This window comes from Engystomops pustulosus, chromosome 11, assembly GCF_040894005.1.
Source record: "Engystomops pustulosus chromosome 11, aEngPut4.maternal, whole genome shotgun sequence".
NCBI lineage: Eukaryota > Metazoa > Chordata > Amphibia > Anura > Leptodactylidae > Engystomops > Engystomops pustulosus.
In genome coordinates this window covers 8,728,530-8,753,977 of record NC_092421.1, presented here as the reverse complement: position 1 = coordinate 8,753,977, position 25,448 = coordinate 8,728,530, and the positions used below count along the sequence as shown (strand labels likewise).

Below are 25,448 nucleotides of genomic sequence, written 5' to 3'. Positions count from 1 at the left end.
CTCTGGTGGTCCTCCATCATAATGTCCTGGTACTGGTCCTTGTGCTCTTCTATGTAGTCCCACTCCTCCAGGGAGAAATAGATGGAGACGTCCTGACACCTTATAGGAACCTGACACCCACAATGACACAACAATTATTATGACAAAAAGTCAACCAGAAAATGATTGAACCCTCCAGGCATAATAACCATCGCATAATAAGACTAAACTTACTGATTTTGGGAATAGGAGTGGATCAGGCCTCTACTATAGGAGATCAACTCCCATCAAAAACAAATACAGGCAGTCCCCGGGTTACATACAGGATAGGGTCTATAGGTTTGTTCTTAAGTTGAATTTGTATGCAAGTCGGAACTGTATATTTTATCATTGTAACCCCCAGCCAAATTTTTTTTGGTCTTGGTGACAATTGGATTTTAAAAATGTTGGATTGTCATAAGAACCAGGAATAACAATAAAGCTTCATTACAGACGCCTGTGATAACTGTTACAGCTGTTTATTGTAGCCTAAGGATAAAGTACAGTAAATTACCAACATCCAGAGGTCCGTTTGTAACTATGGGTCGTATGTAAGTCAGGTGTTCTTAAGTAGGGGACCGCCTGTATATCTGGTCATTTCCTCAGTAAGCTGGTGGTCCATGCAGTATTTTTGGGGGTCAGGTCCTTTTGTAGCTAAAGATCACGATCACAGGGACACAGCCAATCAGTTTTCTCCTAAGATCAAGGTCCTCGGTTTTCTATATTCATATATATGTCTAATATACTGATATATGAACTCCCAGGCCACTTGCTTGTTGTGTGTCCTGCGAAAGCTAAGGTCAGGTAATACCAACAATAGGTGATGATGGTCTTTAGGGAAGAGGTGCAGCTTCAACTTTTTAAAAAAAAAATCACATTTCTAAGAGTATTACAGTAATTTACAGTGTGGATCCAGGGAGGCTGATGCTGATTAGTCCGATTGGGAAAGCCCCACAGAATTGGGCTAACCCCTGGATGCAAACCTATGTAATAGTGTGTAGGTGGGGGGTGTATGGAGAAGGCTCAGGGGATGATATCTCTCCATAAAGAATGGGTGTTTTCTGCATATTACAAGCAAAACCTAGTGCTGAAACCTGTGATAAGTGCTGGCACTGATCTTGGGTGTTCTGTCCCCCAGAATATCATTTTTGGCTGGTGACAGGTACCAAAAGACTATGCTATGCTGATTTGAAAAATACATTTGCTAGCATTCTGGATTATTTCAGTAGTTTATATTAAGTTATTTTACATTACCTGGCTCCCTGCCAGCAGCATGTAGTTAGCCCAGGGGGGGAGCAGCAGCCTGTGTGTGTCTGTGTCTCCATCCTCCTCCCGCCCCGGCCTGCTGAATGCACACGATAGAAAGGGGGTGAGGGAGCTGCATGAGTGTGGAGGAGAGGAGACTGAGACACAGGCACACACAGGCTGCAGCTGCCCCTTCCCGGGACTCATCACACGCTGCTGGCAGGGAGCCATGCAATGTAAAATAACTTATTAACAACTATTAACAATGATTCAGAATGCTGCCATTTTTTAAATCAGCATTGGGTGTTGGAATCTGTCACCCGCTAAAAATTACACTCCTGATAACAGGTTATATGCCACCGGCAAAGCATGAGGATCCATTGCCTTGTCAGCCTGGCAATGTCATTTCTGATAGTCTGTTACAATCATCAGTAAAATCTGTCAAATACTGCAATACAAGTGTGTAACCCCCAAGGGTTAAAATCACCTCCTTTCCCTATAACTGATAAAAATAAGCAATAATAATCCGAAACACTAGTTATTGCCACGTCTCGGCTTATCAATATATAAAAACAGTTATTCCAGGCGGAGAGCCCTGTAACAGAAAATGACGTCCAAATGTCTGAAACGCCACTTTCTTGCAATTCGGAAAAATGGAAATAAAAAAGTGATCAAAAAGGTCATACAGCCCCACAAAGGTCATACAGCCCCACAAAGGCCATACAGCCCCACAAAGGCCATACAGCCCCACAAAGGTCATACAGCCCCACAAAGGTCATACAGACCCACAAAGGTCATACATCCCCACAAAGGTCATACAGCCCCACAAAGGTCATACATCCCCACAAAGGTCATACAGCCCCACAAATGATATCAATGTAAACGTCATTTCATCCTGAAAAAATTGGGACAATAGACAAAGCTCCATACATCAAGTGTGTCAGAATATGGCAAAATGGTGAGCGACGTAAAAACAGGGCCCACCAAAAAATGGCGCAAAAGTGTTTTATTCTTCAAGTTCCCTGCATTTGGAATTTCTTTCCTGCTTCCCACTACACGGCATGGAATATTAGATACCGTCCAATAGAAAGTACAATTTGTTACACAGAAACAAGACCGCATAAAGCTCCGTACATGAAAGTGTTATGGATTTTTAAAGAAAGAGCAAAAATTGAAAAAACCATCAGAAACTACGGCATGAAACCTGGAAGTGTCAGTAAGAAGTTAATCTAAGTAACTCTGCATCAATAAAGCTCCTTCTCTTAGCAGGACAGATGACGGATGTCCCACAGTCAGCATCCAGTAGTGCCAAACTTTTTCAGTGTATTACGTTTTGCATAGATATATTTCTCCAAATTTATAGTGTCATCGATATGCATTTTTTAAATACGTTTTGGTATCGCCGTCAATGGTAAATCAGTGACATAACCTAATGCACCCCAAAGGAGGGTTCTGAATGGTAATGGCAAAGAGCCAGGTTAAAAACTTTGATCCAGAAATTGTTCCAGAACAGTTTGCCTCCTCATCTGGACAGCAGGGACGGTGTGTATGCCTGTGCTATGTCATAGTAGGGACTGTCTCTAGCACGTCTTTCCATACCTCATCTGTGATCATAATTGTAAAAAATAGATTGCTTGTACAGGTGGTCCCCTACTTACAGACAACCCATAGTTACAGACGGACCCCTGTGACCTCTGGTGACCTCTCTGGATGTTACTATAGTCCCAGGCTGCGATGATCAGCTGTAAGGTGTCTGTAATGAAGATTTATTCATAATCCTTGGTCCCATTACAGCAAAAAATGTTTAAACTGCAAATGTCACTGGGGCCAAAAATTTTTTTTGTCTGGATCTACAATTATAAAATATACAGTTTCGACTTGCATACAAATTAAACTTAAGAACAAACCTCCGGACCCTATCTTGTACGTAACCCGGGGACTGCCTGTATATGTTGCTCTAATCTTTTATGCTTTTTGGCATAAGGTCCAGGACTGAAATATCTTGGGACTCTTATTATTCCATAGAGATTAATTCCCATTCTCAGATACAACCCCTACTCCCCCAGCACCCCTCACCTCTCCAGTCAGCAGCTCGGTGATCTTGTTGGTGAGGACCAAGATATCATGATAGCAGTTCCCCTCGTGTATCAGTGAGTGCGGAGGAGACGTCCTTACATGATTCTGCTTCCTGCTCCACCCTGCCCCCTCCTCAGGGATCCTCTTCACTACTATGTAGTCCTGTGCATGGAGAGAGACATTGATGTCATGTTATACATCCCCCTCATCTCTACCAGACATGACATGGGGTCCAGAAGCTCTCACCTCTCCAGTTATCAGGTAGATGATCTCTAGGGTGAGGTCTAATATCCTCTCCGCCATCTCTTCTCTCTTCTTGCTTCTCCTTAATGTTTATTCAGCAAAGACTTTTTGGTTTGAGAGATCAGAGAAGGAAAGATAACTTCCAGTAAGTGGGATACTTGCACGTCCTGTGTGTTCTGTATCCACTCCTGCTTTTGGTTATCAGTCCTGAGGCTTTTCATCCTTCTGGCAGATGAAATGAAGGGGGAAACCAAACACTGGCAACGTCTATGGAGATTCACAATATTCCAATTACAAGAGCACAACAACAAGTCTCACCCACCAATAACATTAGTAAATGCAGGGTCCTGGAAGCCCCCCCCCCCTGATGATCATGTGATCAGTCACATGTGCGGCTGGAGAAGGTGAAGGACCTGTGATGATGTCATGCATCACATGTGTGGGAGGAGTCAGTCTCCATGTGTAGTCTATCATGTGTCTTGTATACTGTCTCCGGGCGGTTTCTCACTTCTATTTTTCAGACGGGGGGAGGCTGTTTGTTATGTGAGGACATTATTTAGGACGTACTTGATCTTACAGGGGATTCACTTAAGTGCACGACCTGAGTTATATCAGAATGTAGCATCATAGAACATGCCCTTGAAATCATCATCTTCTGCCATCTCTAGCAATAGCAATAGGCAGGTGTGAAAGTCTAATTCCCTTCTGGAGACTTTCGGCTTTCTTCTCTGTGTCCTCACCTCGTGTCTCCATCTACCCTCCATATAGATTGTGACCTCACCTCATGTCTCCATCTACCCTCCATATAGATTGTGACCTCACCTCATGTCTCCATCTACCCTCCATATAGATTGTGACCTCACCTCATGTCTCCATCTACCCTCCATATAGATTGTGACCTCACCTCATGTCTCCATCTACCCTCCATATAGATTGTGACCTCACCTCGTGTCTCCATCTACCCTCCATATAGATTGTGTCCTCACCTCATGTCTCCATCTACCCTCCATATAGATTGTGACCTCACCTCATGTCTCCATCTACCCTCCATATAGATTGTGTCCTCACCTCCTGTCTCCATCTACCCTCCATATAGATTGTGTCCTCACCTCCTGTCTCCATCTACCCTCCATATAGATTGTGTCCTCACCTCGTGTCTCCATCTACCCTCCATATAGATTGTGTCCTCACCTCCTGTCTCCATCTACCCTCCATATAGATTGTGACCTCACCTCGTGTCTCCATCTACCGTCCATATAGATTGTGACCTCACCTCGTGTCTCCATCTACCCTCCATATAGATTGTAACCTCACCTCGTGTCTCCATCTACCCTCCATATAGATTGTGTCCTCACCTCGCATCTCCATCTACCCTCCATATAGATTGTGTCCTCACCTCATGTCTCCATCTACCCTCCATATAGATTGTGACCTCACCTCATGTCTCCATCTACCCTCCATATAGATTGTGACCTAACCTCCTGTCTCCATCTACCCTCCATATAGATTGTGTCCTCACCTCGTGTCTCCATCTACCCCCCATATAGATTGTGTCCTCACCTCGTGTCTCCATCTACCCTCCATATAGATTGTGGCCTCACCTCGTGTCTCCATCTACTCTCCATATAGATTGTGGCCTCACCTCATGTCCCCATCTACCCTCCATATAGATTGTGACCTCACCTCGTGTCTCCATCTACCTCCATATAGATTGTGTCCTCACCTCATGTCTCCATCTCCCCTCCATATAGATTGTGACCTGACCTCATGTCTCCATCTACCTCCATATAGATTGTGTCCTCGACTCGTGTCTCCATCTACCCTCCATATAGACTGTGTCCTCACCTCGTGTCTCCATCTACCCTCCATATAGATTGTGTCCTCACCTCGTGTCTCCATCTACCTCCATATAGATTGTATCCTCGACTCGTGTCTCCATCTACCCTCCATATAGACTGTGTCCTCACCTCGTGTCTCCATCTACCCTCCATATAGATTGTGTCCTCACCTCGTGTCTCCATCTCCCCTCCATATAGATTGTGACCTCACCTCGTGTCTCCATCTACCCTCCATATAGATTGTGTCCTCACCTCATGTCTCCATCTACCCTCCATATAAATTGTGACCTCACCTCATGTCTCCATCTACCCTCCATATAAATTGTGACCTCACCTCGTGTCTCCATCTACCCTCCATATAGATTGTGTCCTCACCTCGTGTCTCCATCTACCTCCATATAGATTGTATCCTCGACTCGTGTCTCCATCTACCCTCCATATAGACTGTGTCCTCACCTCGTGTCTCCATCTACCCTCCATATAGATTGTGTCCTCACCTCGTGTCTCCATCTACCCTCCATATAGACTGTGTCCTCACCTCGTGTCTCCATCTACCCTCCATATAGATTGTGTCCTCACCTCGTGTCTCCATCTACCCTCCATATAGATTGTGTCCTCACCTCGTGTCTCCATCTCCCCTCCATATAGATTGTGACCTCACCTCATGTCTCCATCTACCCTCCATATAGATTGTGTCCTCACCTCATGTCTCCATCTACCCTCCATATAGATTGTGTCCTCACCTCGTGTCTCCATCTATCCTCCATATAGATTGTGACCTCACCTCGTGTCTCCATCTACCCTCCATATAGATTGTGACCTCACCTCATGTCTCCATCTACCCTCCATATAGATTGTGACCTCTCCTCATGTCTCCATCTACCCTCCATATAGATTGTGACCTCTCCTCATGTCTCCATCTGCCCTCCATATAGATTGTGACCTCACCTCATGTATCCATCTACCCTCCATATAGATTGTGACCTCACCTCATGTCTCCATCTACCCTCCATATAGATTGTGACCTCACCTCATGTCTCCATCTACCCTCCATATAGATTGTGACCTCACCTCATGTCTCCATCTACCCTCCATATAGATTGTGACCTCACCTCATGTCTCCATCTACCCTCCATATAGATTGTGACCTCACCTCATGTCTCCATCTACCCTCCATATAGATTGTGACCTCACCTCATGTCTCCATCTACCCTCCATATAGATTGTGACCTCACCTCATGTCTCCATCTACCCTCCATATAGATTGTGACCTCACCTCAGGTCTCCATCTACCCTCCATATAGATTGTGTCCTCACCTCGTGTCTCCATCTACCCTCCATATAGATTGTGTCCTCACCTCATGTCTCCATCTACCCTCCATATAGATTGTGACCTCACCTCATGTCTCCATCTACCCTCCATATAGATTGTGACCTCACCTCGTGTCTCCATCTACCCTCCATATAGATTGTGACCTCACCTCGTGTCTCCATCTACCCTCCATATAGATTGTGACCTCACCTCGTGTCTCCATCTACCCCCCATATAGATTGTGTCCTCACCTCTTGTCTCCATCTACCCTCCATATAGATTGTGACCTCACTTCATGTCTCCATCTACCTCCATATAGATTGTGTCCTCACCTCGTGTCTCCATCTACCCTCCATATAGATTGTGTCCTCACCTCATGTCTCCATCTACCCTCCATATAGATTGTGACCTCACCTCTTGTCTCCATCTACCCTCCATATAGATTGTGACCTCACCTCGTGTCTCCATCTACCCCCCATATAGATTGTGTCCTCACCTCATCTCTCCATCTACCCTCCATATAGATTGTGTCCTCACCTCGTGTCTCCATCTACCCTCCATATAGATTGTGTCCTCACCTCATCTCTCCATCTACCCTCCATATAGATTGTGTCCTCACCTCATCTCTCCATCCACCCTCCATATAGATTGTGTCCTCACCTCTTGTCTCCATCTACCCTCCATATAGATTGTGACCTCACCTCATCTCTCCATCTACCCTCCATATAGATTGTGTCCTCACCTCGTGTCTCCATCTACCCTCCATATAGATTGTGTCCTCACCTCATCTCTCCATCTACCCTCCATATAGATTGTGTCCTCACCTCATCTCTCCATCTACCCTCCATATAGATTGTGTCCTCACCTCTTGTCTCCATCTTCCCTCCATATAGATTGTGACCTCACCTCATCTCTCCATCTACCCTCCATATAGATTGTGTCCTCACCTCATGTCTCCATCTACCCTCCATATAGATTGTGACCTCACCTCGTGTCTCCATCTACCCTCCATATAGATTGTGACCTCACTTCATGTCTCCATCTACCCTCCATATAGATTGTGTCCTCACCTCGTGTCTCCATCTACCCTCCATATAGATTGTGTCCTCACCTCATCTCTCCATCTACCCTCCATATAGATTGTGTCCTCACCTCGTGTCTCCATCTACCCTCCATATAGATTATGACCTCACCTCATGTCTCCATCTACCCTCCATATAGATTGTGACCTCACCTCGTGTCTCCATCTACCCTCCATATAGATTGTGACCTCACCTCATGTCTCCATCTCCCCTCCATATAGATTGTGTCCTCACCTCGTGTCTCCATCTACCCTCCATATAGATTGTGACCTCACCTCGTGTCTCCATGTTCTTCCTGGAAGGTATATAATTAGGGGGAATCACTCCTGGACTGTATATTATAAGGGGGGTAGAGGGTTCCTGCATAGTATATTATAATAGAGTGGGTGCGTTCCTGGACCATATAAACATTGTCTAGTAGCCTCCAATTGTCCAACAGTCTTCTGTTATTATAACTGATGAGCTTAGCAGTGTAATAGCTGAAGTAACTAGTGAGAGGGGCTGCTGTGCTACATATTATTTACTAGGGACGCTGCTGTCTACATATGGAAGAAGCCAAAGATCACTGTGGCCAAGGTAGAGGTACAGCTTCAGCGGGCAGTCTCAGAGTCAGGCAGGTAGTCAGGACAGGCAGCAGAGATGCAAGGTCAGCGTACAGGTCCGGAGTCAGCAACAGGGAACCAAGGCAGAAAGGAGCAGGAACAATAGCAGGGAACAGGAAGCCTTCTCTTAGGCTAATGAGCTCAACGATCCGGCGGGGAGTAATGGGAGCCGCCAGTCTTTATGGGAAACCCGGAAGTGCCAGGGCCAATCAATGGTGTGCTTTGCCTTTATATCTTCGAGTGTTGTCTGCACCCTAGGGATCGGGGAGGCGCACAGGAGCCTGGAGAGGCGAGCGCGGGCCGGGGGCGCAGCACCACAGAGAGGGGCAAGGGTGTGCCCACGATCCGTGACATCTTTCATCAGTCTGACTGAAGGTGGATGGTAGCACTTACAGGCTCGCCGGGTGATGCCATTCCTGGAACTGTTTGTAGTAAGAACAGGAAGAGTTTGGTTGGTACGGGTCAATGGCATCCCAGCTCGCTGGCGTACTACTGAGTCTCCCACATTGCACCAGTGGTTGGCACGGGTCAACAAATTGCATAGAATGGAGAGTCTCTAGAGCACGGGTGTGAAACGGGCCACTAGAGTACAGAAAACCTGGTCTTACTGGAAATCTTTCATTGCCTCTTCTCACTTCCAGGAGCTGACAGGTGAGATATCCTTGCAGTAAGGGCCGAGTAAAGCTCACACGACCTCAGGTACTAGGTGGGGGAGGGGGGGGCTTCCCCCTGTTCCTCCCTTTCTCTCTCCCCCTAATATCCCCATACTTTTAATCTTGGATCTTGCAACTCGATATCAATGCGAATAAGCCTAAGATGCGAGGCTGAAGCCTTTTGAGGATCAGGCTATTCTTACGTTGTTCAGCTTATTGTCTTTCCTGTGTATGTGATGTTTCTGTATGTTTATTGAAAAATTGAATAAAATTTAATACATAAAAAAAAACAGGTTTTACAAATATGTAAATTAGCCGAAGGCCAGTGACGTAGAAGTTGATGGGCCCCAGTGCAAAGTCTGTGCCGGGCCCCCGACTATAATGTATGGTTTATAGTAATATTCTTCTCATATGGGAAAGTGACACCTGAAGGGCCCCCTTAACCTCTTGGGCCTGGGTGCGACCGCAACCTCTGCGCCCCCAAAAGTTACGCCCCTGCCGAAGGCGCTCAGGCTGTCGTTACTTGAGCACCTCTCAGCATGGCCTTCTTTTAATTTGTTCTCGCGCAGCTGCCTGCTCCCGCCCTAGGAACTGGGGCTTGGGGAGAGCGAGGCGTGAACTCTCTACTAGCTGCTTGGACGGGACAGGCAGGACTTGCAGGCCGGGGGGTGGATAAATTAAAAGATGGCGATGCCGAGAGGTGCTGAGGCGACGCTACCCTGAGCGCCTCCAGCTAATCCTGTTAATGATCCTGGTCTTACTACGAACAGTTCCAGGACCGGCACCACCCGGCGAGCCAGTAAGTGCTTCCACCTAACATCAGGCACCATAAATGCATAAGAGACTGTTTAATTTTTTTTCTTTTTCTTTTATTTTTTTCTGTTATACCCTCCATTTTAGAAGAACCTAACAGAACTGTTGCAGATGTGACCTGAGCCTAAATGGCCAGATATGTGTCATCACCTCAAGTCATAGACAAGGCAGTAAAAGTCTCTCGGGAGCAAATTTAAGGAAAAAAGGTCCTTAACATTTTCTTAATCCCATTGATTTCCTTTGACACAGTCTACAGTCTGAACATGAACGTGGCTTCGTCTCTGATGCTGAGCAAGAGCCGATCTCTGCTTATAACATTTCCCACATTGTGAACATGAAAACGCTTTCTCCCCCGTGTGGATGAACTGATGTTTAACAACATCCGACCTGTGTCTGAAACATTTCCCACAATCCGAACACGGAAATGGCTTCTCCCCTGTGTGAATTCTCTGATGTGTAACGAGGGTCGATTTTTGTCCAAACCGTTTCCCGCATTCGGAGCATGAAAATGGCTTCTGTTCTACGTGATTTCTTTCATGTTTTACAAGATCAGACTTCTGGCTATAGGAATTCCCAGATTCGGAGCATGTATATGGCTTTGCCTCTGTGTGACTTCTCTGATGTTTCACAAAATCAGACTTGTAGCCGAAACACCTCCCGCATTCTGGACATAAATATGGCTTCTCCCCTGTGTGGCTTCGGAAATGTTTAACCAGATCGGACTTGTGGCTAAAACATTTGCCACATTCTTGACATGAAAATGGCTTCTCCCCGGTGTGAGTCATTTGATGTACGGTAACGCTTGATTTTCTGGTGAAGCGTTTCCCACATTCGCTGCATGAGAAGGGCTTCACGCCGGTGTGAGTGATACAATGCTCCATCAGATAGGATTTCCTACTGAAACGTTTCCCACATTCTGAACATGAAAATGGCTTCTCCCCGCTGTGAATTGCCCGATGTTTGACAAGATCTGACTTCTGGATGAAACATTTTCCACATTCCGGACATGAAAATGGCTTCTCTCCTGTGTGAGTTCTCTGATGTTCGACGAAAAGCGATTTCCTTATAAAACATTTCCTACATTCCGAGCATGAATACGGCTTTTCCTGTGTGTGATGTACAATGAGATCCGATTTTTGTTCACTTTTTGGCTTTTCTTTTTTGTGCCTTTTCTCGTGTACAATGAGATCTGATTTCTGTCGAAAACCTTTCCCACAATCTGGACATGTAAATGGCTTCTCCCCTGTGTGAATTCTCTGATGCATAACAAGGACGGATTTCTTTGTAAAGCATTTCCCACATTCAGAACATGCGTAGGGCTTCTCTCCCGTGTGAGTTCTCTGATGTACAACCAGGTCAGATTTTTGTTGAAAACCTTTGCCGCATTCTGAACATAAAAACGGTCTTTCCCCTTTGTGTCGGCTTTGATGTTTACAAAGATCCGATTTCTGTCGAAAACTCTTGCCGCATTCTGTACACGAAAATGGTCTCTCGTCCCGGTGAATTTTTTCATGCATTGATAGAACGGATTTCTTTCTGAAATGTTTCCCGCACTCAGAACATGAAAATATTTTGTCTCCTGTTCTTTGGCTTCCAATCTGTGACTGCCCAGATGAAGGTTCCAGGTAAGTAGTGGGATCAGTATGTAGGTATCTGCTGTAAAGGACTGATGGTACATTTGTGGTGGGTTCTCCATGACTATCGCCTGTGATTTTACTATAATTTATTTCATTTTTTGTAGATAAAAGGATCTGTTCTGGAAAGTTTATGCTGCGGTCATCTACTGGGGGAAAAAAAAAAACAGATTTTATTTCATCTTTTGCAAAATAAAAAAAAATTGATATTTTAAAGGGAACCTGTCATCAGGAAGGTCATTTTACAGGATAATAAATTACAATAGTCTCTGGAACCAATCATCATGTAAAAATTACCTTCCTGATGACAGGTTCCCTTTAAAACCTTCTTACTCAATAATTGAAACAGTGTGTGACTCACTAAAGAGAATTCCTGACGATGGGGGATGAGAGAGACGCCTGCTGTGTTGTGTGTGACTCACTAAAGAGAATTCCTGACGATGGGGGATGAGAGAGACGCCTGCTGTGTTGTGTGTGACTCACCGAAGAGAATTCCTGGCGAAGGGGGGGTGAGAGAGACGCCGGTTGTGTTGTGTGTGACTCATCGAAGAGAATTCCTGACGATGGGGGATGAGAGAGACGCCTGCTGTGTTGTGTGTGACTCACCGAAGAGAATTCCTGGCGAAGGGGGGATGAGAGAGACGCCTGCTGTGTTGTGTGTGACTCACCGAAGAGAATTCCTGACGATGGGGGATGAGAGAGACGCCTGCTGTGTTGTGTTTGACTCACCGAAGAGAATGCCTGACGATGGGGGATGAGAGAGATGCCTGCTGTGTTGTGTGTGACTCACCGAAGAGAATTCCTGGCGAAGGGGGGATGAGAGAGACGCCTGCTGTGTTGTGTGTGACTCACCGAAGAGAATTCCTGACGATGGGGGATGAGAGAGACGCCTGCTGTGTTGTGTGTGACTTACCGAAGAGAATTCCTGACGATGGGGGATGAGAGAGACGCCTGCTGTGTTGTGTGTGACTCACCGAAGAGAATTCCTGACGATGGGGGATGAGAGAGACGCCTGTTGTGTTGTGTGTGACTCACCGAAGAGAATTCCTGACGATGGGGGATGAGAGAGACGCCTGCTGTGTTGTGTGTGACTCACCGAAGAGAATTCCTGACGATGGGGGATGAGAGAGACGCCTGCTGTGTTGTGTGTGACTCACCGAAGAGAATTCCTGACGATGGGGGATGAGAGAGACGCCTGTTGTGTTGTGTGTGACTCACCGAAGAGAATTCCTGGCGAAGGGGGGTTGAGAGAGACGCCTGCTGTGTTGTGTGTGACTCACCGAAGAGAATTCCTGGCGAAGGGGGGATGAGAGAGACGCCTGCTGTGTTGGGTGTGACTCACCGAAGAGAATTCCTGACGATGGGGGATGAGAGAGACGCCTGCTGTGTTGGGTGTGACTCACCAAAGAGAATTCCTGGCGAAGGGGGGGTGAGAGAGACGCCTGCTGTGTTGTGTGTGACTCACCGAAGAGAATTCCTGGCGAAGGGGGGATGAGAGAGACGCCTGCTGTGTTGGGTGTGACTCACTGAAGAGAATTCCTGACGATGGGAGGATACGAGAGGAACTGACTCTGTTTAGTCTGACTCGCCGAAGAGGGAGGAGGGAAGAAGAATATCTCTTCACCATCACACACAGCCAACATCTCTCTTACCCCCCTAATTCTCTGTTCCTTTAGGAATTCTCTTCAGCGAGTCACACACAGATGTGTGGTTTGTGGGATGGGGGGGGTCTCTGGTTGCCTTTAGGAATGTAAATGGAGAACCTACTATCAAGTCCCACAAAAAAATATATATAACAGTCTTATAAATATGTTTTCTAAATATAAGTCAGTATTGTCCTTATACGAACATATAGGGACCATACAGGATATTATTTTGGAGGTCGTTGTAACATTTTTCATAATTGACACATGATATATTTATAAACTGTGATTTCTGCCTCATTAATGTCCCCCCCTATGGGCATTCTCCATGCTGCAGCGCTCAGTGTAGTGGCTAAAATAATCGGAGAACACACAGAGGATGGCGCCGTCTTCCCTCTTCATTGCCGTTTATCAGGTGCTGATAGGTGGGAGTGCTGGTTATTGGAGCGTCAAAGAATTATTATAAAGTATTTCATGGACACGTTTGCATGGAAATGGCTTTTTTTTTACTTACCATTGTTGACATCTGCATTGATTTCCTCCTCTTTGCAGAGTTGGATGACACTGATATCTGTCTCTTCTTCTGCTGCAACTTCAACTTTAATATCACTCACATTGGTGACCTAATTACAACAGATAATGGACAATTAATATAATGCGTGTTAGAGACGCAAGGGGGGGGGGGGGGGGTTACAAGGTCACCCGAGTTCACTAAAAGTGCATGGTCACACCCGATGTTACTATCTTGTTATTATTATTATTATTATTATTATTATTATTATTATTATTATTATTATTATTCTAAATGATTACCCGCCCCTTCCTGGCGGCACGGTGGCTGAGTGAGTAGCACTTCTGCCTTGCAGCGATGGGGACCTGGGTTCGAATCCCAGCCAGATCAACATCTGCAAAGGGTTTGTATGTTCTCTCTGTGTTTGTGTGGGTTTCCTCCGGGTCCTCCGGTTTCCTCCCACAATCCAAAACATACTCTTAGGCTGTTTAGATTGTGAGCCCCATGGGGGACAGGGACCGATTTGACATGCTTTGTGCAGCGCTGAGTAATCTGTGTGCGCTATATAAATAATAATTATTATTATTACAATAAAGCTTTTATGCATTGTCCGTGTATAATGCTGCCTGTGATTTCCTTCCTTGGCTGAACTTTGAGGAAATGTGTTTTTTGTTCATCCTGACTTGCTATGTACGGCTGGGTTCACATCACGTTTTTGCAAACGTTTTTCCCTGAAAAAAAAAAGGTTAGAAACATGTGCTACTTCGTCTATAGACATGACGGACGCCCAAACAGTGATTGATGACGGCAGCGGTTTTCACCAGAGCCCGCCGCAAAGCAGGTTGGACTTGCTGCAGAGGGGTACCACCAGGTCACTACACAGGCGCGGTGGCAGCCAAGGTGAAGTACAGAGTCGTGGGGCTTGAGGCGAGGTCAGGACAGGCTGGAGGTCAGGACAGGCTGGAGGTCAGGACAGGCTGGAGGTCAGGACAGGCTGGAGGTCAGGACAGGCTGGAGGTCAGGACAGGCTGGAGGTCAGGACAGGCTGGAGGTCAGGACAGGCTGGAGGTCAGGACAGGCTGGAGGTCAGGACAAGCTGGAGGTCAGGACAGGCTGGAGGTCAGGACAGGCTGGAGGTCAGGACAGGCTGGAGGTCAGGACAGGCTGGAGGTCAGAACAAGCTGGAGGTCAGGACAGGCTGGAGGTCAGGACAGGCTGGAGGTCAGGAGAAGCTGGAGGTCAGGACAAGCTGGAGGTCAGGACAGGCTGGAGGTCAGGACAGGCTGGAGGTCAGGACAGGCTGGAGGTCAGGACAGGCTGGAGGTCAGGACAGGCTGGAGGTCAGGACAGGCTGGAGGTCAGGACAAGCTGGAGGTCAGGACAAGCTGGAGGTCAGGACAGGCTGGAGGTCAGGACAGGCTGGAGGTCAGGACAGGCTGGAGGTCAGGACAGGCTGGAGGACAGGACAGGCTGGAGGTCAGGACAAGCTGGAGGTCAGGACAAGCTGGAGGTCAGGACAAGCTGGAGGTCAGGACAAGCTGGAGGTCAGGACAAGCTGGAGGTCAGGACAGGCTGGAGGTCAGGACAGGCTGGAGGTCAGGACAGGCTGGAGGTCAGGACAGGCTGGAGGTCAGGACAAGCTGGAGGTCAGGACAGGCTGGAGGTCAGGACAGGCTGGAGGTCAGGACAGGCTGGAGGTCAGAACAAGCTGGAGGTCAGGACAGGCTGGAGGTCAGGACAGGCTGGAGGTCAGCACAGGCTGGAGGTCAGGACAGGCTGGAGGTCAGGACAGGCTGGAGGTCAGGACAGGCTGGAGGTCAGGACAGGCTGGAGGTCAGGACAGGCTGGAGGTCAGGACAGGCTGGAGGTCAGGACAGGCTGGAGGTCAGGACAGGCTGGAGGTCAGAACAAGCTGGAGGTCAGGACAGGCTGGAGGTCAGGACAGGCTGGAGGTCAGGACAGGCTGGAGGTCAGGACAGGCTGGAGGTCAGGACAGGCTGGAGGTCAGGACAAGCTGGAGGTCAGGACAAGCTGGAGGTCAGGACAGGCTGGAGGTCAGGACAAGCTGGAGGTCAGGACAAGCTGGAGGTCAGGACAGGCTGGAGGTCAGGACAGGCTGGAGGTCAGGACAGGCTGGAGGTCAGGACAGGCTGGAGGTCAGGACAAGCTGGAGGTCAGGACAAGCTGGAGGTCAGGACAGGCTGGAGGTCAGGACAGGCTGGAGGTCAGGACAGGCTGGAGGTCAGGACAGGCTGGAGGTCAGGACAAGCTGGAGGTCAGGACAGGCTGGAGGTCAGGACAGGCTGGAGGTCAGGACAGGCTGGAGGTCAGAACAAGCTGGAGGTCAGGACAGGCTGGAGGTCAGGACAGGCTGGAGGTCAGGACAGGCTGGAGGTCAGGACAAGCTGGAGGTCAGGACAAGCTGGAGGTCAGGACAGGCTGGAGGTCAGGACAGGCTGGAGGTCAGGACAGGCTGGAGGTCAGGACAAGCTGGAGGTCAGGACAGGCTGGAGGTCAGGACAGGCTGGAGGTCAGGACAAGCTGGAGGTCAGGACAGGCTGGAGGTCAGGACAGGCTGGAGGTCAGAACAAGCTGGAGGTCAGGACAAGCTGGAGGTCAGGACAAGCTGGAGGTCAGGACAAGCTGGAGGTCAGGACAGGCTGGAGGTCAGGACAGGCTGGAGGTCAGGACAGGCTGGAGGTCAGGACAGGCTGGAGGTCAGGACAAGCTGGAGGTCAGGACAAGCTGGAGGTCAGGACAGGCTGGAGGTCAGCACAGGCTGGAGGTCAGGACAGGCGGAGGCAGGAAACAAGGCAGAAGGTCACATCACTATAACGCAGAAGTGCACAACTGGAAAGCTTCGCTCAGGCACGAGGCTGAAAGATCCGGCAGGGGACACAGGAAGGGGCCGCATTAACAAGGAAGGCGGCCGGCCAGCAATCATTGGCGCGCTCGGCCTTTAAATCTTACAGAGACGGAGCGTAGGGACCGGCGCTGGACCGAGGACAGGTGAGAGAAGCTGCTGCTGGCTTGGAGGGGCACCCGGAGGCACACAGGGGCGCCTGCAGGAGCACCCATGACAGGCCACATGCACACAAAGTGCCGAGGCAGTGCAGCCGCATCCCCTGCACCACAGCTACAGCAGAAGGGGTTTGCAAATTGACTCTGCAATGCAAGAACTAATGAATCAAATGAATCTGCCCCACAGCAGTGTATTAGCCGCAGAATATAAAGACACTAAATTAAACTCCACATTTCAAGAGAAAATCTTAAAATAATTGCATGAATTCTGTAAAGCGTTTTCAGACTTTCTACCTTGTGATCCTGTTGGATATTTAAACTTTCCTCTTCATTGTCTTTGTAGAGTAGAAGGCCTCTCTCTGGTGCTTCTTCCTTACTAAATGTATCTGCAAAAGACGTACAGGTCAAAAAGTCGTATCTGTATCTGCGCCAGAAAACGGTGAATACCGTAATGTTATATCTGTGTTATCAGCAAAACCACTCAGCTCAGGGATTAACCAACATATGATCCTGCATCAGTGTAGCTGCAGCATTCTCAGGGTATGTTTGCTTCATACTGCATCAAATCCTTTAAAGAACACATCATTTTAATCAGTATTTTCTGTATTTCTTATTACAGAAAATTTCTTAAAGGGAACCTGTCACCAGATTTGAAACTTGGTGGGAGATGAAATGTCCCGCAAATGTGACTCTTCTCATTCCATTTTCACAAGAGATGAGTCAAGTTTAGTGATTGCAGGGGTAGTGTCACTGTAGAAGCCCCTATCTTCTGTTCTATATCACTCAGAAACAGGCTACTGGTGTCATTTTAAAGATACAATCTCTTCTTTCAGAGCAAGCTTATGGCTTTTTAAGCTACCACGCACCTACCACAACCTGCAACCACGCACCTACCATTACCTGTTACCACGCACCTACCACAACCTGCTACCACGCACCTACCATTACCTGTTACCACGCACCTACCACAACCTGCTACCACGCACCTACCACAACCTGCAACCACGCACCTACCATTACCTGTTACCACGCACCTACCACAACCCGCTACCACGCACCTACCATTACCTGTTACCACGCACCTACCACAACCTGCTACCACGCACCTACCACAACCTGCAACCACGCACCTACCATTACCTGTTACCACGCACCTACCACAACCCGCTACCACGCACCTACCACAACCTGCAACCACGCACCTACCATTACCCGCTACCACGCACCTACCATTACCCGCTGCCACGCACCTACCATTACCCGCTGCCACACTCCTACCATTACCCGCTACCACGCACCTACCATTACCCGCTACCACGCACCTACCACAACCTGCTACCACGCACCTACCACAACCTGCTAACACGCACCTTCCACAACCTGCTACCACGCACCTACCATTACCCGCTACCACGCACCTACCATTACCCGCTACCACGCACCTACCATTACCCGCTACCACGCACCTACCATTACCCGCTACCACGCACCTACCACAACCTGCTACCACGCTCCTACCACAACCTGCTACCACGCACCTACCATTACCTGCTACCACGCACCTAACACAACCTGCTACCACGCACCTACCACAACCTGCTACCACGCACCTACCACTACCATGCACCTACCATTACCCACTACCACGCACCTACCATTACCCGCTACCACGCACCTACAACAACCTGCTACCACGCACCTACCACAACCTGCTACCACGCACCTACCACAACCTGCTACCACGCACCTACCATTACCTGCTACCACGCACCTACCACAACCTGCTACCACGCACCTACCACAACCTGCTACCACGCACCTACCACAACCTGCTACCACACACCTACCACAACCTGCTACCACGCACCTACCATTACCTGCTACCACGCACCTACCATTACCTGCTACCACGCACCTACCATTACCTGCTACCACGCACCTACCACAACCTGCTACCACGCACCTACCACTACCTGCTACCACGCACCTACCACTACCTGCTACCACGCACTCTCTCACTAATAATCTTATTATGGATTTTGGCTTGTGAAGCTCATTAGATGCTGCTCTAATCATATGTGGGAGTCTCCAACTTTAGAAAAGTTTTAAAGCGTTTCAACTTCAATACAAATTCAACTTACAGAAACAAACATACAGAATCTGTCTTGTATGTATCCCAGGCAGTGTACACTTACTAGGGGAGTGGTAAGTCTTGTGATTTTCCATGAGAATATCCTCATACAGATCCCAGTGTTGCTCTATGTAGTCCCACTCCTCCATAGAAATATGGACCGTGACATCGTGGCACCTTATAGGAACCTAAAAAACACAGATACACAACATGTAACCATGAAAAGGAGCAGCAGCAGAATATTTTAAAGATCCCACAAAATTCCTAGAGGTGTACTCCATGCTTCTTTTCTTAATAATGACTTGTACATTATTGATAATGTAGGTTAGTGTTGGGTAAGACAATGTGACGGGCATCCCCGCCACGTTATTCATGGTATATTTTGAACCAAAGGGTTATAAAAATGCCTTTGTCAGAATTGTGCATCATTTCAGCAGCGTGTGGCGAGTCCTGGGGGAAGGGGGTACAGCTGGACCCACCAAACACTGCTGGAAGGTAGCCAGGTAATGTGAAATAAATTTTATAAAGTAGTGGCAGTATTTACAATAGTGAAAAGGCATTTTTAGAATCAGAATAGCTTCAGCTATAGGAACCTGACACCTACGACCGCAACTAAGGATTTTTGTGGGGCCCCCCCCACCGGTGTCCATTCCCACATTGATACATAACATTATACACTATTTTATTTTTTGACCATAGCATTTTTGAGCCATGACAAGCTAGACTCTGGAGGTGCCCACTCAGTATATAGATAGCCCCTGCACGTGCCCCCTAGTATATAGATAGCCCCTATATGTGCCCCCTAGTATATAGATAGCCCCTGCACGTGCCCCCTAGTATATAGATAGCCCCTGCATGTGCCCCCTAGTATATAGATAGCCCCTGCACGTGCCCCCTGGTATATAGATAGCCCCTGCATGTGCCCCCTAGTATATAGATAGCCCCTGCATGTGCCCCCTAGTATATAGATAGCCCCTCCACGTGCCCCCTAGTATATAGATAGCCCCTGCACGTGCCCCCTAGTATATAGATAGCGCCACTAGGCCACAGTCAACAGCAGACGCCCCCCTTTAATGAAATGTCCTCCCTGATGCCCTCCTTTAATGAAATGTCCTGCCAGACACCCCCCTTTAATAAAATGTCCTCCCCAACGCCCCCCTTTAATGAAATGTCCTGCCATACGTCCCCCTTTAAGGGGCCCTTGAACACAGTCCCACTAGACCACCCCATGATGGCGGCCCTGCCGTCACCAGCCTAAAATAAAATTTTAAGGGGCAACTAAAAATCTAGAGACAAGGAAACTAGTCATCTGTCCTAAATTTGCTCTTCTTAGATGGGTATGATAAAGAGAAAGGTAAATCACAGTGTGTTCTGCTTAAATATATTGCCTCTAAGATAAATTATTACACAGTTTAGAAAACTGTACAATATAGCACAGTAACCCCTTAATGACATGCAAGGTACTGGGAAAAAATATAAAAAATAAAAAATATATTAATATATTCTCCCCAATGTGTTATGCAGAAAACAAGCCTTATACTGCTCTGTACAAAGAAAAAGTTGTGGATTTTTAAAGGGAGGGCAGAACTTGTCATATCTCACCCTATCGAGCTTTGATTGACTCCATATTTGTATCCAAGACGACAGACAACCTAGGAGGATGATTCCCGCCATCACTCACCTCTCCAGTCAGCAGCGCGGTGATCTTGTTGGTGAGGTCCAAGATCTCCTGGTTCCGCTCATGTATCAGTGAGTGCGGTGAAGACAATGTGATAGGATCTTGGTTTCTTCTCCATCCTTCACCCTCCTCGGGGACCTTCTTCACTACCATGTAATCCTGTATATGGAGACATTGATGTCACTTTATACATTCTCTTCCCCCCTACAGTCATGCCCTTATTACATGTCGTGTCTCTTATGTATTATCAGACACGGATGACTGGCATATTGGATGGGCCTCGCTCCCAATTGGCCGTAGGGCTGCACCGATACCAGAATTTTGAGTCCTGGAGAATTGGAGGGACCACAAAGAGATAAGCACCAAACATAGGCGCCAATGATAAAATATGATAGGACTCTCACCTGATGTCAGGCGAATATCAGCCTTAAATAAGTACAGTGGCAGCCAGTCCAAAAGAATCCAAAGAACCAGGAACCCAGAGACTGGGGACTGGCGGTCAGATGTCCAATGGATCACTGAAGACTCGTCTGTATTATGATGATTTATTAAGGAAAAGCGACGCGTTTCAGCTCCGAACCGTAGCTTTCATTAGGCCATCAGTTGCCTGATGAAAGCACCGGTCGGACCTGAAATTGCTGTCTAATTCAAAGGATTCCCCGACACTTCTATTCCCCTGCAGACAGCTAGTCGGAGAGTGTGACGCGGCCAGGAGCCTGCATGTGTCTATGTGGCTACTTGGGAGGCTCCGTTACTATATTAGCTAATGTGAGGCCACGGTTTCTATATTGTCTACTATGGGAGCACGGTTTCTATATTGTCTACTGTGAGGCCACGGTTACTATATTAGCTAATGTGAGGCCACGGTTTCTATATTGGCTAAGATGGGACCACGGTTTCTATATTGTCTACTGTGAGGCCACGGTTACTATATTTGCTACTGTGGGGCCACGGTTACTATATTAGCTAATGTGAGGCCACGGTTTCTATATTGGCTACTATGGGAGCACGGTTTCTATATTGTCTACTGTGAGGCCACGGTTACTATATTAGCTAATGTGAGGCCACGGTTTCTATATTGGCTAAGATGGGACCACGGTTTCTATATTGTCTACTGTGAGGCCACGGTTACTATATTTGCTACTGTGGGGCCACGGTTACTATATTAGCTAATGTGAGGCCACGGTTTCTATATTGTCTACTATGGGAGCACGGTTTCTATATTGTCTACTGTGAGGCCACGGTTACTATATTAGCTAATGTGAGGCCACGGTTTCTATATTGGCTAAGATGGGACCACGGTTTCTATATTGTCTACTGTGAGGCCACGGTTACTATATTTGCTACTGTGGGGCCACGGTTACTATATTAGCTAATGTGAGGCCACGGTTTCTATATTGGCTACTATGGGAGCACGGTTTCTATATTGTCTACTGTGAGGCCACGGTTACTATATTAGCTAATGTGAGGCCACGGTTTCTATATTGGCTAAGATGGGACCACGGTTTCTATATTGTCTACTGTGAGGCCACGGTTACTATATTTGCTACTGTGGGGCCACGGTTACTATATTAGCTAATGTGAGGCCACGGTTTCTATATTGGCTACTATGGGAGCACGGTTTCTATATTGTCTACTGTGAGGCCACGGTTACTATATTAGCTAATGTGAGGCCACGGTTTCTATATTGGCTAAGATGGGACCACGGTTTCTATATTGTCTACTGTGAGGCCACGGTTACTATATTTGCTACTGTGGGGCCACGGTTACTATATTAGCTAATGTGAGGCCACGGTTTCTATATTGGCTACTATGGGACCACGGTTTCTATATTGTCTACTGTGAGGCCACGGTTACTATATTTGCTACTGTGGGGCCACGGTTACTATATTAGCTAATGTGAGGCCACAGTTTCTATATTGTCTACTGTGGGGCCACGGTTACTATATTTGATACTGTGGGGCCACGGTTACTATATTTGATACTGTGGGGCCACGGTTAGTATATTTGATACTGTGGGGCCACGGTTACTATATTTGATACTGTGGGGCCACGGTTACTATATTTGCTACTGTGGGGCCACGGTTACTATATTTGCTACTGTGGGGCCACGGTTACTATATTTGCTACTGTGGGGCCACGGTTACTATATTTGCTACTGTGGGGCCACGGTTACTATATTTGCTACTGTGGGGCCACGGTTTCTATATTGGCTACTATGGGACCACGGTTTCTATATTGTCTACTGTGGGGCCACGGTTACTATATTTGATACTGTGGGGCCACGGTTACTATTTCGACTAAAGGAAAAAGAACAGTATTAAGTTTGTGATAAAAAGGTGGAGGAGGTGATGAAGTAAGGAACCTAAAAAGTTTTCTAATACAGCCGTTTTCTTTGCACATCCCATTTGTCTTTTTTGAATATGAACCTAAAAAGTTTGTGATGCTAAATCTGCAGAGTCCCGCAGATGAAGAAAATGAAATAAAACTCCGTTGATGAAAACATCATTTGTACGTTACCCGATTTACAGTATGTGCTGGTATTAACCCTGAGTTGACAATTCTCACACATCTAAGTAGTAAAATTGGTTCTGGTACTGTCCCCATGTATAACGTCTTGTTATATTAGTGATTTTAAATGATCTGACGTTTAGGGCATAAAAACTCTAGAATAGATCATTGGGGAGACCACAATCTCGCAGACCTATGGTAAATCTAAAACTTATGTATGCAATGTGGTGTAGAAGTATAAGATGAGAAACTAAATTGGGGGGGGGGGGGGGGTAGCAGCCACATTACACTGGGAGAGAGGGGAGGAGAAAGGTGTTACTCCCCCACAAGTACCAAGAAATTCCGGGACTATTGCAATATAGATCATTTTTAGAGTGGACCCCTAGAATGAATTAGAGGGGTGGTACTATGCACCTTAGTCCGGTTCTGTGTAACATGATTACAGGCGGTCCCCTACTTAAGAACACTCGACTTACATACGACCCCTAGTTACAAACGGACCTCTGGGTATTGGTAATTTACTGTACTTTAGTCCTAGGCTACAATAATCAGCTGTAACAGTTATCAAATGTATCTGTAATGAAGATACCTCTCCAGTTATCAGGTAGATGATCTCTAGGGTGAGGTTTAATAATCTCTCCGCCATCTCTTCTCTCTCCTTGTCCATCCTTAGTTTGTCATTCAAGAAACAACTTATATAAGAAACTAAAAGGGAAAAAAAAGCAAAGAACAGGTGACAAATTCAGATTTCACATAAATCCCATCCATACACAGAAGATAAACATATAAATTGGGGAGATTTAGCAGAAGTGTCCGACTGAAAACTGCTCTAGTTTCTCATGCAAACCAATCAGAGCTTAGCTGTAATCTTATAAACCGCTGTGGGAAAATGAAAGCTGAGCTCTGATTGGTTGTCACGGGCAACTAGAACAGTTCTGCTCTCAGACACTTCTGATAAATCTCCATTGGTTGCACATGGGAAAGTTAGTTCTTGAGGAGAAACAATTTAAAGATGGCTGCTCTGCTTTCTTTTTTTTTCAAAATATGGGAAACATTCGATCCTGCCATTTTTTTTTTTTTTTTGCATTGAAATTGAAAACGTGTTCATGGTCTTGTCATAACTTTTAATTTTGGAAACAACTACTTTGTATGATTGGTAGATGCCATGATGATGCTTGTTTTTATTAGCCCCCGTTAGTTCACTGTTGTGTATTATTCCTCTTGGTGGGCTATTGGACACAACCACCTTACTGTTCATGACAACATTGCATGAGAAAACCTGAATGTTGGTCGTCTCTGTGATTGAGTTCTGTTCTCATTCTCCAGTCTTGATATGTCGTTAGCCTCTGGACTAATCAGATGGAACTGTCTTGTAGGATCCTTCAGGAAATATTTGAAAATACACGGGTGCCACCCGGGTGCCTCAGGAAGCCACATATTAATTAATCAATTAAAATACTAGGCTTTCTGAGGCACTCGGTGACATAGCCTGAGCACCCCAGGGTAATTAGCATAACTGTTAGAACTCTATTATATTATATTTAATAAAAGAAGTCCAGAGGAACATCATTCCTCAGGAACATCTTATTAGCACCCGTCTAGCATCAGTAAACTAATGGTAGAAGTCCTTTATTATGCAGGTCAAAAAATGTGGAACTTAAAGGACATTTACCACCAGGATGAAAGACTGTATGCAAATGAGCCTGAGGGGCTCCAGGCTCCATTAACACCTATGGAGCCTGGAGCCCTTCAAGCTCATTTGCATGCAGTCTTTCATTCTTGGTGGTGGATGCACTTTAACTATCAGTAAAATGTTATGATCACTCAATGTATCTGTTGTAATACATAAGCATGAAATTGTATATTTACCATGTGCGTATGCGGCATCTGTTCTGCACATGTGTCGTTCTGCATCTTTGTCCTTTCAGCATACAAAAGATCTGCGATCCATTAAAGGGGTTGGTCCCATTAAATACATCTCTATCAACTATATACATCTATATGCACCTGTGTCTTTGTCTCCTTTGAAAGCTGCAGTCTTTCCCTGTTCTCAGCATGCTGCCCTCTGCAGACTTTCACAACTGCCGTCTTTCTCACTTCTCTAGGTCCTCCATGTCACGTCACCCTCTGTGTCTCTTCTCACAGTCTGTCCACACTGATGAAGACAGGAAGGGGGGAGGGAGAGAGAGCAGGATGAGTCATACCTCTGCTGGAGCTCAAAGATATAAAGAGAGAAGCATGGTCTGCACACAATAGAAAAGTAAGTAGCAGGACTGCTGAATCACTTGATGAACATGCAGGGATTATCTACAAGTAAAGGCACGTGGGCCAACCCCTTTAATAGATGTATAGAAGGCCTGTTTTCCAGTCAACACCTCTAGGACATTCTGTTTTAAATTTTAAAATTTTAGGGAAATCAACCATTTGAAGAAAAAAT

General features: G+C 46.8%; 1 pseudogene; it reads right to left on the bottom strand.

The window, feature by feature from the left end:
• Positions 1–24,972, bottom strand: part of LOC140106171 (uncharacterized) — a 31,254-nt pseudogene extending 6,282 nt beyond the window's left edge.
• Between the last annotated feature and the right edge of the window lie 476 nt (positions 24,973–25,448).